This window comes from Schistocerca gregaria, chromosome 8 (assembly GCF_023897955.1).
Source record: "Schistocerca gregaria isolate iqSchGreg1 chromosome 8, iqSchGreg1.2, whole genome shotgun sequence".
Lineage (NCBI taxonomy): Eukaryota > Metazoa > Arthropoda > Insecta > Orthoptera > Acrididae > Schistocerca > Schistocerca gregaria.
In genome coordinates, this window is record NC_064927.1 from 454,978,665 (window position 1) to 454,986,314 (window position 7,650).

Here is a 7,650-nt window from a genome sequence, read left to right on the forward strand (position 1 = left end):
AACTATTGGTTACACGGAAAGTGCGCAAAAATAAACTTAAAATACATCAGTGAGGATTTTCCGTGGACGTGTCACGCTTGTTTACATAATGAAACGGCTGATCTTGTAACTATAGTGGACTCCAAAAATGAAATTATAAAATTACTTCAAAATGACATTCAGGCATTAAAAACTGAAATATTATGTTTAAAGGAAGAAAATTCTAGCTTAATACTTGAAAAACAGTCCGATGTGGGTGAAATACATAAAACAAAACAGCAACAAGAATTGAAAACCATGTGTGAAAGTGCAACTGCAAATGCAAGTAGTGTGACCAAAACTAGAAAAAGCAGTACTAAGGTTAAACAAGCTCAATTTCAGTGTAAAACGAATGTTAAAATTTACGGAGATAGTCATGCATGCAATATTTCAGATTGTATGTCTAACTCGACCACAGAAAACGTGCGCATTTCATCTGTTATTAAACCTGGGGCGAAGTTTGTTGATGTAACAAGCTCTGTAAACAATGACTGCACCGATTTCACAGAAAGTGATGCCGTTATTATAGCAGGTTCGAACGACGTTTATTGCAACGAGGCCAGTTCATTTATTAAAAAGTTGATTGTTCTGTTAATGATGTTGTCCCATACAAATGTGATCTTGTCAAATATTCCGGTGAGATTTGATCTGCCTGGCTGGTCGTGTGTGAACCAAGAAATCCGATCTACAAATAAAAAATTAAAACATTTCTGCTCCAAGTTAAAAAATGTGAGACTGCTGGACCTTAAGAGCTATCAAAGAAGCAGCTTCACTGTACATGGACTACATCTTAATCGTCTGGGTAAGAATACTCTAGCAACTGATATCAACAGAGCTATTGAGGAAACAAAAAGTAATCATTCAAATCTGCTACCTTGTACCTCAGATGTCATACACACGAAAGACGGAAGTGATAATTATATATGCCTGCAGAGCAAGCAAACGGAAATAATTCCTCACTGCAGTGTCAAGACGGTTGTTTTTTTAGGATAAAAAAGTCCCTCAGTGTTCCCAATTTAGTGTGTGTGTGTGTGTGTGTGTGTGTGTGTGTGTGTGTGTGTGTGTGTGTGTGTGTGTTTGAGGGTTACGGGCGCTAAACAGCGTGGTCATCAGCGCCCAAGCACATAAAAGCAGGAACACATGCAGTGAAGGGACTAAGACGAACACCGATCAAGGAGAATGGCTAAAAGATGCAGACCTGACGCAGTTCCAAATCCCCACATACAGGGGCACAACAAGAGGAGAAAAAACACACTACAAAAGGAAAGGAAACACAAGGAAAAGAGAACAGAAACCGAAGGGAAACAAGGAGGTAATCATGACTGGCGGACCTCTTACCTAAAACCTGGGTGAGCCAGTCACCCAGCAGCACATTAAAACCCTCTCCCTAAAATCCGAGGCAACAGATTGGACAGGACACAAAACCGTAAGACCTTAACCACAGACGCTGCGTCTTGCAAAATAGAGGGCAAATCCAGTGGCAAAGAAACCACCGCCCTCTGGTTAGAGAATAAAAGACAGTCAAGTAAAATGTGGCGGACAGTAATCTGGACGCCACAAGCACTGCAGATTGGGGGGTCCTCCCGCCGGAATAAAAAACCATGCGTTAAGGGACTATGCCCGATGCAGAGGCAAGTGAGAACCTCATCCCGCCTGTATGACTGGTAGGACGTACGTCATGGTAGTGTAGTGGCCTTTACCAGACGCAGCTTATTGTCAAAAACTGCCAGCCACTCCTCTTCCCATCGATGTATAACACGAAAACGCAAAAAGGAGGTTACAGAATGGAGGGGGACGGCACATTCAACAACGTGAGGGAGGGAACATGCATCTTTGGCAGCCACATCCGCCAGTTCATTTCCCCTAATACCCACATGCCCCGGCACCCAGCAGAAAGAAACCTCCTTCCCCTGCTGTTGCAGGTGGATGTTCTGGACGACCGTATCCGCTGGGTACAAGTGTTGCATGGTCTGAAGGGCAATCAGGGAGTCAGAACAGATGAGAAACTTAAGACTGGGAACACATCTCATCTGTTCCAATGCCCACAAGATTGCAAACAATTCGGCATCAAGGATGGTAAACGCCGCAGGAAGCCGTAACTAGACGACTCGATCAGGGAAAACCACAGCACAACCAACAGAGTTCCCCTGTTTAGAGCCATTTGTGAATACAGGTACATGGTCCAGATGCTGGTTTAAAATATCGTAAAATAAGGAGGTAAAAACAAACGCTGGAGTGCAGTTCCTCCGGTTCTCCGACAAGTCTAGAAGGATGCTGGGCCTCTGAAGCAACCAGGGAGGCAGGCGAGTAAAACCTTGTTGTTGGGGGGCCACACGCTCCATACCAAGGGACTCAAGCAAATTCTTGGAACAAATCCCAAATGGTCTCGTTGCCCTGGGATGACTGGAAAAGAGACGTTCCATAGGTGGTCGGGTAACGGTAGGGTACGCAGGGGAGGTAGGACAGGCAAGGAAATGACACACCCGTCTCACCATGAGGAATACCCGCCGGATGGCGTGCGGCGGTTCCCCTGCCTCAGCACACAGGCTGGGGATGGGACTGGTACGGAAGGCACCAGTGGCCAGCCTGATACCCTCAAGGTGTACTGCGTCAAGGATCTTCAGATACGAAGGCCTTGCTAACCCATACACGGTGCAAGCATAGTCAAGACGCGATTGGACGAAAGCCCTATAAAACTGCAGCAGATGCGCCCGATGTGCTCCCCAGGACCGATGGCTCAGACACTTCAAAATATTCAGTGCCTTCAGGGCCCGCACCTTGAGGTCTTTAAGGTGAGGCAACCACGACAACTTGGAATCAAAAGTGAGGCCCAGGAACCTCACAGTGTCTCTAAAAGGAAGAACGGTGTCCCTCAGACGCAATTCAGGGAAGGTAAAAGGACGCCGAGAACAATTAAAATGAACACACACAGATTTGTCTGTAGAAAAGGTAAAACCCGTCTTTGCAGTCCCTGCCTCTAAGCGCTTTATCGTAAGCTGCAACTGCCGACTAGCAGTGACAAGACTGGAGGAAGAACAGAAAACAGCAAAATGCCACAAGGAGCATTGGGCAGGACTCCGGATAGTGGACGTGATACTGTTAATAGCGATGGCAAAGAGGGTGACACTTAAAACGCTGCCCTGAGGAACACCATTCTCCTGCATGTACAAATCAGATAGCACATTACCAACCCGATACCAAAAGAGGCGGTGAGAAAGAAAGGACCGAATGAAGATGGGGAGACGACCACGAAAGCCCCACTCATGGAGTTAATTGAGGATAAGGCGGCACCAAGTAGTGTCATACGCCTTATTAATGTCAAAGAAGACCCCTAGACAATGCTGGTTACGTAGGAAGGCCTGCTGGATGGCGGCCTCAAGCAGGGTCAAGTTGTCTATAGTGGAACGACATCTCCGAAAGCCACACTGAGAGGGGCTAAGGAGCTGCCTGGTCTCGAGCAGCCAAACCAGGCGGCGGTTGACCATGCGTTCCAACGTCTTCCCAACACAGCTCGTCAAAGCAATACTCCGATAACTACTGCGATGCGTTCGGTCCTTCCCTGGTTTGAGGAGGGGAATCAAAATCGCCTCCCTCCACGAGTCAGGGTACGTGCCAGATAACCATATCATATTAAAACAGTTCAGGAGAACTTCCTTGGATGGCAGCAACAAGTGCCGCAGCATGCTGTACCAGATTTGATCATGACCAGGCGCAGTATCATGAGCCACAGACAGCGCAGAATCCAGTTCCCACATTGTGAAGGGGCAGTTATAGGGTTCAGAATTTAGAGACCAGAAGTCCAAATGGCCCCTCTCGATGGCAGTGCGGTAGCGGCAGAAATCTGGATCACAGTTAATAGTGGCGGTAGAGTCCGCAAAATGCATGGCCAGTGTCTGGGCAATGTCTCTTGGCGCCATGAGGAGACATCCCTGATGCAGCAATGCCGTGACAGGTAGCTGGCTGAGTTTCCCGGAAATCCGCCTGATGGATTCCCATACTTTCATAGAACTAGTGGAGCGAGAGATGGAGTTCAAGAATGATTGCCATGACCATCGTTTGCTCTCTTTAATCACTCGCCGCGCTCTGGCCCTTGCCACCCGAAAGGCCGCAAGATTGTCAGCTGAGGGATGGCACTTGAAGCGGAACAGAGCTGCACGGCGGGGCTCGGATGGCTGAGCGGCACTCAGTGGTCCACCAAGGGACAGGACGCCTCTTGGGATGACCGGATGACCGTGGGATTGACAATTCAGCAGCATGGGAGATCACGGCTGTAACATGGTCTACCCATTCGTGGACGCTGGCACGGTGATCCAAAACAGCCAGTTGGCTGAAACGTGTCCAGTCAGCTCTGCAGAGGTGCCACCGGGGCGGCACTGGTAATGCCACAGCCTCATCCAGGAGGCGAATCCAAAGGGGGAAGTGGTCACTAGAATGGAGGTCAGCAGCAGCCTCCCACAGAGCAGAATCCGCAAGTGCTGTAGAGGAAAAGGAAAGGTCAATAGCCGATGACGACCCGGAAGCATTACAGAAATGAGTGGGAGCACCAGAGTTGAGGATGCACAGTTCTTCAGACATCATGAGGCTTTCCAGAATGCGACCCCTGGGGCAAGTAGTCGGAGAGCCCCATACGACATTATGAGCGTTGAAGTCCCCCAGAAGAAGAAATGGGGGGGGGGGGGGGGGAGGGTTGGCTAATAAGGTCTGCATCCTGAGGCCGTAAATAAACTGAACAGACTGTGAGCCTCCGACCCACAAGAATGTCAACTGCAACTGCTTGCAAGTCGGTGACGAGAGGGAGCTCAGATGAGGGGTGCATGTCACGGACAAAAACCGCAACACCACCCTTTGCCCTTTCCCTCGTCAGATCATCTTTTCGATATACGATATAGCCCCGTAAAGAAGGAGCATCAGTGGCCCGAAAATGTGTCTCTTGGAGACATAAGCACAAGGGGCACTCTCGTATAAGGAGTTGTAATTCGGCCACATGTGTCCTGAACCCATTCAGGTTCCACTGTAATATGGGACCCAGTTATCAGGATGGCTGAACTTTCACCCTGCCTCTGTGCTTTGGAGGTGAGCCCGTACTGGCCAGAGATTTATTCCTGGGGCGAGAAGATCGTCCCCGGTCGACATCAATGTCCATAAGCTCCGATGACGACCCACGGGAGATGTCAGACAGTACGATGGCCTCGTCATCGGACCAACGCTGACTAGTCTCCTCAGGTGGCAAAACCTTCACCTTCTGAGGCTTTGTCTTGGGGGCTTAGAATGCAGAGCCTTGTCAACAGTTGGAGCTTTACTCGCCTGGGCAGAAGGCTTGGGGATAGGCAGGAAGTACCCCAATGTCAGCAACCGCGGCCTTGTCCGACGTAGCGGGGAGAACCGCAGGTTGCAAAACAACCGCAGCAGCACAAGTGCACTGGCAAGTGCAGGTATTAGTGCTAACACTAGCAACCTCCGTTTGTGTAGCAACAGTGGCCAGTTGTACCGGTTTTTTGAGAGCGGAAGCGAAAGATGTTGAAAACACAGGAGGTTGCTTGGCCTTAAAGAGCTTCTTGGCCTCACCATAGGGGATGCGCTTAGATGTTTTAATCTCCTGTACCTTCCGTTCTTCGAGGTACATGGGGCAGATCCGGCTCCAGACAGGGTGACTCCCAGAGCAATTCACGCACTTCACAGGCAATGAACAATCGGCTCTGTCATGGGCAGGCTGACCACATTTACCACAAGTGGCTATCCCATTGCACCCCAACGTAGTATGCCCAAAGTGCTGACATTTAAAACAGCGCATTGGGTTGGGGAAATATGGCTGTACTGGCAAACGTAAGAACCCCGCTTTAACATGCTCTGGAAGTCTCGGGCAACTGAACGTGAGAATAAACGAGTCAGATTTGACGAGGTCCCCATCGACTCGTTTCATAATATGCGCACCGCAGCACACAACATTTCACCGCCGCGCCGTACGGTGGTCGCTGAAGCATGTCCGGGGGTTACGGTGACAAGAGACCGGTGGCGCAGACCAGTCCCCAGCTCAGGATCCCGGGGTCGCCAAGCCCGTACTCAGCAAGTGAATGCTGAGCCCCTGAGGGCTTCCCAATTTAGAAACTATCAATTTGTGTGATAATACACTCCTGGAAATGGAAAAAAGAACACATTGACACCGGTGTGTCAGACCCACCATACTTGCTCCGGACACTGCGAGAGGGCTGTACAAGCAATGATCACACGCACGGCACAGCGGACACAACAGGAACCGCGGTGTTGGCCGTCGAATGGAGCTAGCTGCGCAGCATTTGTGCACCGCCGCCGTCAGTATCAGCCAGTTTGCCGTGGCATACGGAGCTCCATCGCAATCTTTAACACTGGTAGCATGCCGCGACAGCGTGGACGTGAACCGCATGTGCAGTTGACGGACTTTGAGCGAGGGTGTATAGTGGGCATGCGGGAGGCCGGGTGGACGTACTGCCGAATTGCTCAATACGTGGGGCGTGAGGTCTTCACAGTACATTGATGTTGTCGCCAGTGGTCGGCGGAAGGTGCACGTGCCCGTCGACCTGGGACCAGACTGCAGCGACGCACGGATGCACGCCAAGACCGTAGGATCATACGCAGTGCCGTAGGGGACCGCACCGCCACTTCCCAGCAAATTAGGGACACTGTTGCTCCTGGGGTATCGGCGAGGACCATTCGCAACCGTCTCCATGAAGCTGAGCTACGGTCCCGCACACCGTTAGGCCGTATTCCGCTCACGCCCCAACATCGTGCAGCCCGCCCCCAGTGGTGTCGCGACGGGTCTGAATGGAGGGACGAATGGAGACGTGTCGTCTTCAGCGATGAGAGTCGCTTCTGCCTTGCTGCCAATGATGGTCTTATGCGTGTTTGGCGCCGTGCAGGTGAGCGCCACAATCAGGACTGCATACGACCGAGGCACACAGGGCCAACACCCGGCATCATGGTGTGGGGAGCGATCTCCTACACTGGCCGTACACCTCTGGTGATCGTCGAGGGGACACTGAATAGTGCACGGTACATCCAAACCGTCATCGAACCCGTCATTCTACCATTCCTAGACCGGCAAGGGAACTTGCTGTTCCAACAGGACAATGCACATCCGCATGTATCCCGTGCCACCCAACGTGCTCTAGAAGGTGTAAGTCAACTACCCTGCCCAGCAAGATCTCCGGATCTGTCCCCCATTGAGCATGTTTGGGACTGGATGAAGCGTCGTCTCACGCGGTCTGCACGTCCAGCACGAACGCCAGGTGGAAATGGCATGGCAAGCCGTTCCACAGGACTACATCCAGCATCTCTACGATCGTCTCCATCGGAGAATAGCAGCCTGCATTGCTGCGAAAGGTGGATATACACTGTACTAGTGCCGACATTGTGCATGCTCTGTTGCCTGTGTCTATGTGCCTGTGGTTCTGTCAGTGTGATCATGTGATGTATCTGACCCCAGGAATGTGTCAATAAAGTTTCCCTTTCCTGGGACAATGAATTCACGGTGTTCTTATTTCAATTTCCAGGAGTGTATTAAGCTTGAGAAGGATATATCCTCTCATGATTGTACTAATGTATAATTTTTACACTATAATGTTGAGGGCTTGGGTAACAAAATCGATATATTTGAGG